The sequence below is a fragment of the Cygnus olor genome, chromosome 7 (assembly GCF_009769625.2).
Source record: "Cygnus olor isolate bCygOlo1 chromosome 7, bCygOlo1.pri.v2, whole genome shotgun sequence".
NCBI classification, from domain to species: domain Eukaryota; kingdom Metazoa; phylum Chordata; class Aves; order Anseriformes; family Anatidae; genus Cygnus; species Cygnus olor.
In genome coordinates this window covers 5,709,292-5,722,441 of record NC_049175.1, presented here as the reverse complement: position 1 = coordinate 5,722,441, position 13,150 = coordinate 5,709,292, and positions in this window count along the sequence as shown.

Genomic DNA, 13,150 nt, shown 5'->3' with positions numbered 1-13,150 from the left:
ATAAAACAAGTGAAACAAGGTAAAAATTTTGATCATCATAACCATGTATATCTGCCCTTTATGATAGGATTTTAATGCCATGTAGAAAACTAATATTTCCACAGACATTTAGAGAGCATTCACAGACTTTTAGTCATTCAAATCTGAATGCTTGCAGTGGTGGTATAATGCTAACTTTGAAGTATTGTTTATAATTGCATTAATGGTGCATCCTCTTGGCAGATGGATTTGGATTACTTTTCCAAACACTCCTTGGTGTTTAATGCTGATGGCCAGATTTTCATACCAGCAGACACCTGGCTGACTATTCAAATAGATAAAATGTAATTTCCGTGGGGCTTTGGTGCAAGAACATTTGGATTTCCAGCTGACATCTTTAAGGGGATGAGGAAAAAGAATTTTTAAAATACTTAAACTGAAACAGGTCCAAGGACCATCTAATCTAGATGACTGACTAACATTTCTCCTACTGTCCCTCCAAAATTTTTCCATTGCTACAGTTCCATGCATGTGAGGTCTAGTCCTAAATAACTGATCTTAACAGACCCGGAGTTACATTCTTATTGAAGAGTCTACATGATGTTGTTCTTTGAAAGTTATTCTTTTTAGCACTCAATTTAAAGAATGTGATTGCTTTCAGCAACATGGGTAAAGGAAAAAAATGTAATATATTCAGCATTTGAGCATTACCTGTACTACGCCTAGTACAAATAAATCACCAAGGAAATGAAATAGAAGTGAGACACTATTTACTTATTTATTATTATTATTATTATGAACCATTATCAGTAGAGGTAGAAATGTCAAGATACTCATAAGACATAACTTGTGCAAACAACATTGACTTTTCCAAATTAACACGTCGTTATGACGTCATATTAGTTGTGCCAGGTTTTCTGTATGGATCAATTGCTCTCAAATAGTATTATATTTCTTTTTATTTTTTAAATATAAAAGGCACTGCAAGGTTCATGTGGTTTGGCTTTGTTTTTAACTGTAGATTGGTGTTGTTAATCCTTCCATCTTACACCTATTATTAAACCAGAAAAATAATATAAATTTAAGTTTGTCCTTTGCAAAGCAAATGACTCATTGGATGTACAGAGCCCACTGAAAGTATTTCAAGGCTGTTTTGGCATACAGCTTTAGTCCACAGCCAGACTTACATATGAGTTTGTTAGTAATTATAGTGAATGACTGAGATTGTTAAAGGGACAATTCAATAGATTCCCTCAACCCTTCATTCTCTGCCCATATATAACTCTTGATCCAGTAAGGTGAAACATTTCTGTATTTGGGCTAAATGCCTCTTGAACTAACACCGTTAGCAATCTTTAAATCTTTATACTAGAATGACTTCTTGTCACTGCAGTCAAGGCAGGGGCTAACACCACTCTGCAGTACTGAGATCCATGTGAATTGTCAGCAGATGTATAAGTTATCTTTAACATTAAATACAACCAGTTCTTTTCCTAATCTTTTTGACAATGCAATTTATTAACAAGTAAAAACATTTACCCTGGTATGTAAGAACAGAAATAAATTGATAGGCTTTGTATCCAGCTTATTAAGCAAGGCTTATCACCTTAAGATAAATGAAAAATACTCACTCTATTGCATACTTTACATTTTTACATCATGATTATTTTTCCAGAGAATAAATATCTACTCTCTTCTTTAACATATACTGTCTAACATTATCTGGAATGTAAAGCATATCCTATAATATTACTAATAATGATAATGTCACAAAAATCTGAGGACTAGGTACCATAATCCTTCCTAGAAATGAGTTTGTCTTATGTCCATGTTGATGAGAAAATGTTTTGTGTTCAAGGATACTCAACGTGATGATTTTGTGAACTGCATCTAAGAATAAAGCCCAAGACTGTTCATCTGAAAGGTGCGATAGCTATCCCCCCTACTCCAACTTATATTAAAAATTGCTATAGCTACTAGTGGATTTGCTCTCATTTGTTATTTTTGTATTGCAATAATCCAGATATCTGCATATTACAAAAGGTTAGCTTATATATCCCAGAACTCCTGTACCATAGCATCATTTCACTTACTGACCACCTGCAAAGTAATAATGTTGATTTACTTCTCTACCCTCTATCCATGCTCATACACCACTGGGTGAAGCAGGGAGTCAGTAGTTAGCCCTAGGCCTGGACAGACAAGTTAAGATGCACAGATAAACATCTATATCTACAATGTAATGAAGAAAGAAGAATCCATGATGCCTGTGGCAGGGAGAAAATCTGTTAACAAACATCCTTCTGTCTCAGACTTCATCTGTGCTTCACTGGCCAAAAGCACCATGAGCCAATTACTTATGCTTCGTTACATCTGGCACCATTTGGGAAGGACAGTCCCATAATGCAGAAACAGTGTCTCAGGATGCATGAATAGCTTTTGTATCTTCTTAGACCACATCCTTTCATTGTTTCATCCTCCAGTCAATTAAATGTAGGTGCTAATGAGGATTCTCCCAGCTATCTTCACCTACACTGTTTCATGTATTGTTTGTCATCTTGCTTCCAGTAATGCCACATGAAATATCTGATTCATGTGTTATGGGGAACGTCTGAGTTAATATTCTTAATATTACAGTTCCTGTGTTTACTGATCATATGTTAACTTCCATTTTTCTATTTCCTACTCATATCCAATCAGTAGACAGAATAAATGCCATACAATCTTTACACAGAAATGCATCAACAGTAAATGCAAACAGTGAATCATAGGTAAGTAACCTCCAGGAAAGATGCAATATTCTAGCACTATGTCTTGAAAGACAAGAATGGTTCAATTTTTTAAAATATGATTTAAAACAATTTTCAAACAGGAAAACAAATAAATATGTGTTGCCTTACTCACTGTAGTCTTTGTTTTATACTGCCCAACCAAGAACAGAATTAAAGCTATATACTTTAAACTTTTCTGTACTCCATTATTATTTATATATGAAAAGCACATGTTCTTGAATTCTCTAGGCTAAATGTATAGTGACCATCTCAATATTTGTTAAATCAAAATGTAGCTTCCCCGTTCCTCCAATAACATCTGCAGTTTACTTCCCAGAGAAATATGATTACACCTACTATATTTTGGGGATTGAATGTATTTAGATGGCAGGCAGGACTTCATCAGAGCTTTCTTTCATGTCAGTGACCTTTTCTGTCCTTTACAGCAATGAATATTTTTGCCTTCTATGCAAAAGCAAAGATAAGCTATGAAGCCTCTACACTTTGGAAGCTAAGTGGTCATCATAGTGACAGACAGTCATTATAAAGTGAAATATTTTAAATGTACTTATTCTAGATATCCATAACTCTCACATAAATGAAACAGTACTGCATTTTTTCCTGAAAAGCAAATAACAACAGGACATACATATTTATCTACCTTATTAGTGTTCTCTGTTTGCCAGTCTTGCTCTGGCTTCATGCTATTTCATAAGCCCATTGATTCATTACAGCTTTGTAAAGGACAAAAATCAACATATATAACAAACACATATAGCTTAATCAGAGGAAACCCTTGCAGATCCATTATCTCATTCTGGAAGCTGGCTCTTATGTTGCAATTATTCTGTGACCCGCCAGACCGTTGTTACCAACTATTGCATTGATGGTAACTATTGTACGGCCTACAGAGCTGAGTATGGATTACTCTCTCCCTCCTTTACAGACATCTCTTCAGACTAAATATCAGCAGTTTTTCCAGTCTTTCCCCTCATGGCCTTTTCTCTAGAGCACTTTCACTTTCCTCAAGAAGGAGTGAAACTGGGAGCTGCCAGTAATTTTCCTCACTTTTCCCTCAATGTAATCTCAAAGTAAACAGATTCAAACAGTCCCACAAAAGTGCTAACCTTGCTTTTCCATACATTGTTAACTCTTAAATGCATTTGTGGCTTTTCTATGTTAGGTCAAAATATTTTTATAGCAGAGTATAAATGCTATAAAACGTATATCTGGATAGTCAGCTAGATAAGAATTATCCCTTTGAGACTAAGCGTGAAAAGAAAGGGAGAAGAGAAGGTATAGCAGTCAAAAAGTCTCTGTTACAGAGGACACTGACAAGTTAATATAAACATAAGCTTTTGTATTACTCAACAAGTAGTTCCCCTAATTAGTCCTTAAGTAGGGCTGCAAACTGTTCTTTTTTGACATTTTGACATTTGACATTTTGGCCATTTGACATGTTTTTTTTTGCCAAATGGCAGTGACTGTTCTGTACTCAGGTAACTGGTTGTGCTCCTCCTGCTTCTAAGAGATATTTAGTAGTTTGATCCATGTGAGCATTGGATGGGACGTTGAGTCCCAGATGTTCGGTCTCAGGGCTTTGCTCATTCATTTTCTTGGCATTGTTTTGTTTTTAAGGCTATGAGGAGTAGCCCAGGACGTTACTGTCACTTGCAGTGAATATGGAAACCTTGGAGACAGCACAGTAGCCCAAATCCCTGCCCCACTAACATTATACTACATGTGTAATACAACGGAGCTGATAAACCTGAGTCACAGATCTCCATTTCCAGAGTCAGTAATGCAATGTACCACACACAGAGATCTCCCTCTCATTTAGGACAGATCTTATTCTCATATAGACCACAACTCTTGCTTCCTGTTGTAAGGTAGAAGAATACTGTTAGTTTAATATCAGCAAGGGCTAATTTTGCAAAAAGTTCTGGTTGGGAATGTCCTTTGTGACAGGCATTCATATGGCAAAAAAAAAAAAAAAAAGGTTATTTGACTAATACATTCTTTTTTATTTGTTTATTTTTAATGATGGTATAACTATTGTAAGTTCTTTTAAGAGCAGTAAATCATAGTTTATGCATGGATACACTCATCTTTACATTTTTATATGAAGGTTTAGGTTTCTCCCTCTCTCTTTTTTTTTTTTTTTTTTTTTTAATTTAACATACAGTAAACCTACTTTTAAATATTGTGGGTAGGTAGCGTGGTCACCTTGGAGTTAACATGATGACTAACATCAATGACTAACATCACAAGCCTTGTACTTATGAAAGATATGAAAGTCCTTCATTCCCTTTAGAGTGTGACTCCTATGCACTCATTCTGTTTCATGCTCCCTTCAAGCAGCTAGTCTGCAATTCTCCTCCTCTCCATAATTATGGTACAAGATAAATCACTTCTATTTACACAGAAATATATTGTTTTAGTACCAGTAACGTGACCTTTCTGCAAGCACATGCTAGTCTTCCCCATTGCTTTTGAAGCAATGCAGAGTTACACATCAGCTGATTTGACCACCTTGAAATCAGAAAACAGGCCACATCCCTCCTAGTTATGAAGGACAGGAGATGAGTTTGGACTGAAAAGCCAATAGGCTGTGACTGGCTTAAAATATACCTCTTTTGTCTCTTTAACTTATATTCCTTCATGAAGCCACAGTGACCCAGTGGTATTTAGAGGATGAGTTACATGCTTTTGCTCTTATATAAAAAGGTTCAGAAGAAGAAAAAAAAGTATGAAACCTACAGGGAAAAAAAAAGGGGGGGGGAGGGGCGGGGAGAAACAACAGAGATATTAGTCCTACTCACTTTTCGTTGTGTTGCTATTAGGAAAGTGGTTTTCTTACACCTACCCTCAAAAGCAGCCTGCTCCCTCTTGGGAGATACTTTCCAAATCCTCTTTGTTATATTTCATCATTTTCAAGCCTTAACCAGTCCAGTCAACAGATAAATCTCTTTTAGCTCCTCTATTGTTTAAGTGCATGAAACAGCAAAGGCACATTCCCAGAATCATTCCAATCATAGGGTATGTAAGGCAAGCAGTATACTACTTAAACATCACTGTGTAGTAACACTAATAAAAGCACCAGTTATCCCAACCTACTGCAATATTGCTTGTTTTGAAGCACATCATCTCAGTAATCTTGCTTCACTGAAGCACTTGTGATTGATTGCCACTATAGACGTCAGTGCTGAAACAGTGTCACTCACACGCTTGCATTTATATTCTGTCCTCATCCATCTAACAAAAAGAAACACTTGCATATTTTTGACAATGATAAATTGTGAGACTTAGAAGAGAGCAAAGACTTAGTTACTCTTTTAGAAAATCACATCCTGGACAAATATCTGCATGACACAGGGGATTTGACAGGGAACACACACAGCAGAAAATGAATAGCAGCAAGGCTGGCAAGTAACCTCATTTCACTTCCCTTCCCAGCTACACTGAAGGTTATCACAGGTCTTGTGTTCTCTCACAGGACAGTAGAAATAGTAATATTACCTACAGCAGACCAGATGAGGATAGGCAGTAAACGAACTTCAAGACTTATGAAAAACATTTAGTCTCCTTAATTTCTGCTTACTGTTTCACAATTGGAATTAAATGGCTCAGTTACGAAGATGAGAAGCAGTTTGGCAATCCATGATAACAAACTAATGACCTTCTAAAATAGTGCTGGCCAGAAATTTTCCAATCTAGATGTCCATATGTTGATTCTGATTTTTTTCCCCCTGAAATATCTCAGTCTGATAATCACTCCTCAAATGTAAGGTGGAAATAATACACATAACTGGACGCAATGATTCAGCCCATTCCTTTCAGTCTTATGCTCCCAAAAAATGTAATTTCACTTGAAGATTAAAACACAAAAAAGATACTTTTGTTAACAGAATTACTGACCTCCCTGCTGTTCAAGCGCTACTTCTTTTGATCCCATATAATCAAAACTGTAAAAAATAATTTATTTTAAAAACAAACAAACAACAAAAAAAAAAACAAACAAAAAAAACAGAAAGACAAATTATAGTCTAAATTTACAAATAGCTAATTCCCTACAATTTGGTTTTGTATTTTATCTAATCACCATCTCAATCAGTGGCCCATAATATATTTTTCTTGTTATTTGTGTATCATCTATCTATTATAAAGAATGTGCGGACATTACAGAATATGTCAATCAACTAGAAAGAAATGACAAACATCTTCAGTGTGGCCAATTCCCCTCTCAGCAGAACTCTGATTCTTGAGTATATCTCTTTGCATTTGCACTGCTGAGGATAAAATATGATGTGCATTGGAGAAACAAATATTTACATAACATATATGTCCCCATGGTTATACACAGTATCTTATAAATGTGGGTTCCAAAACAATAATAGCTTCAATTTGCTTTTTGACAGCTATATTTCTATAAAGAAATATGCAACCATTAAGACTCTTGGTAGCAGGTGATAAGCAGCAATTTTATTCCATTGCAAGGGAAACATGCTAACCAATTCAGGGTAGTCCCAAGATAAAGCTCATAAGAATATTTGGTAACAGGAGTATTCTCAACCCATTACAGTAGATATGCATTCCCTACCCCTGATAAAGTTTGACATAATGGAAATTTCTTCATAGCACAGATGGTTTTGTACTCTGACTCTTCTCTTGCTTTCACCAGAAGTAACATGAGGTCGGTGAACTTACTCATGAGTTAATGTGGTTACATATCAGATGAGAATCATTTTAAGGGTTTCCTTTGTGTCATTATCTGACACAGAAGTTAAGCAATTCAGTTTGTTTCCTTGTTAATATACATATATAAACAAGGAAACAAACTGAATATATATATAAAATATATAAGCAAAGCTCTGTCTAGCTACAAAGGTAGGGGCCTTTTGAAATTCATTTGGTTTATGATCTTGATAAGTTCCAGAAATTCCTCTCAAAACAGAACATCTATGTTAATATATAAAGAAAAAATAAAATATCATTTACTTAGTATACTATTTTTAACAAACATATTTCATCCATCTCTTGTGACTTTCAAAGTTGACCACCTTCAGGGGAAAAGTCAAAAAGCATGGGTAACCTTCCCAGTCAATGCATACAAACTGATTTTTGCTAGGTCATAACAGGCCCAAACTGCCTTTTCTGTAAACATAGGCACAGGGAAATTCTGAAAATGTGATAAGGCCTGTGAACTGTTATCCTTTAGCAATACTGCAAAAGTCAAAACTGTGACCATTAATGAGCTCTGAGAATAAGTAAAAAATCTTAACAATGAGAAATCCTTTACAAAGAAAGATATACACTAACCTTTCCACCTCATTAAAAATAATAATAATAATAAAATAAATTAATAAAACTGTATTTAGAAAATATCATTGATACAGTGTTAATGAAAAAGAATTATTATCAGCCAGCTAGGAAGGCGTCATTCCATGAACCATAGAGGACAGAGCAATCATTTTTTAATTGAATGGCTAAAATCAGGCAGAGAAATCTGCATGTGGACATGCCTTGCCAGTAACAATAATAATATTTTCAGTGCTCGAAATCATGCAAAGTAATGGAGTTAGTCATACAAAAATAAAATGAGTACATAAATAAATCGTGGATGGATCAGAGCCATAAATGTTTGAGTGGGTGCTTCTGTGTTTCAACACTTACTGAAATCTACTGCAAAAATTTGAGCTGTACATGACAGTACTTCCATTTTGATGACGTTGATAATAATAACAACAATAGCTTCTTGTTCTGCATGAAGGTAAAAAATAAAGCTTTCTTTTTTACTTCCAAGCAACAAAATCCTCTGGACCCCAAAAGTACTCAGAAAGCCTCCTTTCAGAAAAAAAAAAAAAAGTAACCTGGGGATTAAAGTAGTTGTCATGGTCAATTCTTGCTTTATCTTTTTCATAAATAGTTCCAAAAACTCTTTTTTTTTTTTTTTTTTTTGAAAAATTCCAAATCACTTTTACTCCATTTCCTTTGTTGGTCAACCTTTCAAACCTACTTCTCCCTGTATACAATTTCCAGTCCAACACCAAATACGTATCAAGCCAACTTTCAGCTTCAGTCTTAACTTTCCTACGGTGTCACTTCCCATCATCAAAATAAAGACTGTTGTTTCATTCAGAAATATTACTAGTGCATTTTGTATCACAAAAATATAAAGAACCTTTATCTATCTTTTTTTTTTTGTCCTTTCCCTACAAATTGCCACATTTGCTCTAACAGTCACAGTGACTAGATCACACAGCAACAAAGGCAGTCAATAATATTTTTCTAAATGCTCCTAAAGATTCCCCAAACAATCTGGGATGTATTTTTTTATTGGGGGGGGTAGGGGGAGGAAGCGGACAAAAAAATATTGGTTGAAATTTAGAAAAAATGTCTTTATACACATAAGTATATTCATAAGTATATTATGTGGGGAACTAAGTTTCCTGATCAGCTCTGGCAAAATAAGTGCATTCAGTGCATGTATTCTAAAGTCAAAGGCTTAACTATGAGAAACAGCATTCAATCCATAGAATGATGTACCCCACAGAAAAGCAGTTTCCACATTTTATTCAAAATAAGTTCGGATTTGATTTCTGGTTCTTAATAAAACACTTTATGGTTTAGATGTAAAGAGATCTACAAGAGTAGAGATAATGAAGAAAAGGAACTTCAGCAAATGGAGAAGTGATACTGTATTTTTTAATCCTTCATTAAATACTTCCTCTACTCTACCAGCTTGGAACTCAGTGCTAGAATCTTGCTTTAGGTATTGGATCTAATTGCAATAGCAGCTGGTAACAATTTCTCAACTCTACTGAATGTAGAGAATATAACAGCGTATAAAATTAAAAAGCACAGCTCTTGGCAAGCAGAACACAGTAGTAGTTACATTGCTGGTTTGGGGTCAGAACTGTGTGAGCCCAAGAATGCATCTGCAGCTGCTGGGAAATGATCATTCAAATTCATAACAGGTACACGCACCAAGGGTGGACTCTGGAGAGAACAATGCAGCCAAATGGAGTGCTGAGGCCTCTGGATGAAACCACAGAGAAGAGAAAATTGCAAAGAAAAAAATTTTGCATAATACTCTCATTGCATGTCTCAATTGCTGTAAAGGGTGGAAAAACATTTTTTTTTAAATAGATTTTGCTGACAGATTTTAGGACTTCAGATTTTATGACAGTATTTAGGACTAAGCAGTCCTAAATGGCCTGCACACTGGTTTGCATACCGGCAGAGTTCATGTGCAAGGTGCCTGGCTAGTTCCATGGGAAAGTGGTGAGGCAAGTACAGAGCAGAACACCCCTCAGCACGGGCACATCTGATATTATGGAATTGAATTATAAGAAAAGCATGTAAGTACTAAAAAAAAAGGAAAGCATTAAGTGAGTCAGAGAAAAAATAACACCAGTTTTGACTAGCTTTTTTTTTTTTTCATATCTGAAATATGCACAGATGTAAGCACTGGAGTAGTAAAATCACATTTCCCCAAGTTTCAAGTCCCTGTGTGTCCTACCACATCCCAGACATTCTGCTTCAGTAAAGTTTACTTCATGTTTTAGTAAATGAGAAGATCTAAGAACAGAATTCCAGGACAATGCAACTAAAATTATACTTGTTAAACAGACAGCTTTCTTCACTCTTGAACCCAGGGAGAGTCAACCAAAGAAGCAGTCTAGCACCCAGAACTTCAGGCAGGCCACAAATGCTGCTAACCAAACAATGTTGAATTTTTTCTGTGATTCGGGAACCACTGTAACAACGGGCCACAACTTTCTGAAGAAAGTTACACAGTAAAGTCAGACCATGTTGTGTCAGAAACTGGAAAGATGACATTAAATTCCTCCAAGTGGCAAATAGCTCTGAAAATTTAAAGAAAGCAACAGTTTCTAAGGGACCAGGCAGGATTTCAAGAAGAGTAAGAATCTGCTTGAACTGTGGTACAATGACAGCCAAAGACAGACAGAACAGCTGGATGGTGCAGGGTATGTGCTGCCTACACAAAATCAACTCATCAAGTGGTTCTGGGTAAGTAAAGTGCAAAACTCACCATGGCTAACAGATTTTTTATTTTTTTTGTAACAGGCAGCCATGCTGTTGACAGAGCTGACAACATGGTAATCGTATATACTTTGGGTTTTTTTTTCAGACAGTAAATGCAGTTAATTCTGGAACAGATGTCTGAAACCCAAGTGAGTGTAAGGCAGCTGTCAGCTTGGGCTAGGAGACAGGCAGCTCCATGAATGCCTTCAGTGGAGTCAATGTTTCTGAAAAGCTAAGGAAGCCTTGGGATAGAAAGAAATGTACATAAGCCTGCAACAAGGACCTGCTGTAGGAAGAATATTTCATGGGACTGGCTTTGAGACTGTCTCAGGACACTTGGGCTTAGTCTTGGTTACAACACAGACCTCTTTGCCAAGGAGATATTCTGCTTTACTTTTTTTCTTGAGATGAAATTCAGAGAAAATGAACATTATGATTTTCTTCCTAGCAAAAAATACCTTCTGAGTGAAATTTTTTTTGGGGGAAAAAAAAAAAGTATTTTATAGTTTAGCTTAAAACTGTATTTAAAAGTGTGCCAGATCTTCGTGACCACTAATATTAATCTAAATCAAGATGTAAATGTCGAACTCAGGTTTTCTAAACACTACACAGAACTGACTGACTTCCAAGTCAAAGCTGTCATAAAGAAAAGACCAAAATCATACTGGAGTGTGCATTTTTTCCAGCTTACTGCCAACTTACTTTCCAACTCTTGAGGTAAAAAATGGTAGAAGAATTTATTTGCAATTTTTGATACATTTTAATCAAAAGTCTTCCGTATGATGTTTTGCCATTTTAATCAAGAAGGCAAAAGGTAGGGGTTGTAACACTGAAATACTATCTTAAAACTCCCTTTCGCATATAGATATGCACATTTTAATTTCATGTTTTTTCTTAATTTACCTAAAATACCAGAAAAATTGAGGTTTCTAAAATACTATCATATTACATCCTTCCATCATACAACTACAACAACAACAAAAAAAAGTAGCTAGCAAAGATTGAAATAGGAAAATAGCTGGCTAACAAAAAAAAGAATCTTCTGCTGCATAGAAAAATCTTCTTGCTACAGCCCAAGATTCACCTGGATCACCAAATATTTTGGGTCAGTTAAAATCAAAATGAAATGTTTCTGTAATTAGGAAGAAGTTATTAACACAATCCTTAGGTGAACAATTTATCTGCACATATCTTCAAATTTTCATGCAGACTCCTTCTATCAGGCATGCTGTAAAATTGTGGACTGAATGTAAAACTAGAGAATCACTGAATAGCTGAGGTTGGATGGTACTTCTTGACATCACCTAGGGTCAGCTACAGCAGGTTGCCAAGGACTGTGTCCAGTTAGGTTTTAAATATCTCTCCGGGGAACCTCTTCCAGAAAAAAAAAAAAAAAAAAAAAAAAAAAAAAGTGTCTTCATGTGTCCAGATGGAATCTGAGGTGTTCAGGTGTTTTAATTTGTGACCATTGTCTCTTGTTCTGTCAATGGGCACCACTGAGAAGGGTCTGGCTCTGTCATTCCCTCCTGCCAGATATTCACACACGTGGATACCCTCAGAGTCTTCTCTTCTCCAGGCTGAACACTCCCAGATCTCTAATCCTCTTCCTCATATAAAAAATGTTCCACTTCCTTATTTAATCAATAATGTACAGAGAAAACAGAGGATTCAAGGGGGAAAAAAAAAGAATTTGGGACATGATTAAACACTACTGTGAGGTCTGGGAAACCGATACTGTGAAGGCTGTTCATATAGGAGTTCTTTGACTTTATGCAAATTATTTCAGTTACAAATTAAGCAACAGCAAAACATTAAAAAAAAAATCAAAAAGGGAGAAAAAAGAAGAATGATTTTCTTTGCTTGCTAGTGCTTGAATATTCTACACTCCTGCTCTATCAAAGCATTTTATTCACAGTACATCAGAGGCAGGGTCTAAGTGACTAATAACTGGAAGGTAGATACATAGAAAGGCAATTTGCTGGAGGAATGTAGGAAAATTTTGTCCCAGTACTTGACACTCATTCATATTCATAAATATTATTCTGAAGCCCTTTGTGTGGTTAGATAATACATATGTGAAGGAGTGAGATCTTAATAAGCATTCTAGGCACAGCTACCTCATTTCTACCAGCACTAAGATCAAGCTAAACTTTGGTCATTCTATTTCAGAAGTGCACTTTGTTTCTGTGTATTTAGCATATGAGAAGGCCCAGATGACCTCCCATTAATGTTAGAGGGCTATGAGGAATCTCTAGAAGCTTCACTCCCCAGAAAGGAACAAAAATGAACAGAACTGCCTTTTCTATAAAGTTGTGCTTTCCAGCTCTCTGTTTTCCTTCTCCATCTTCCAT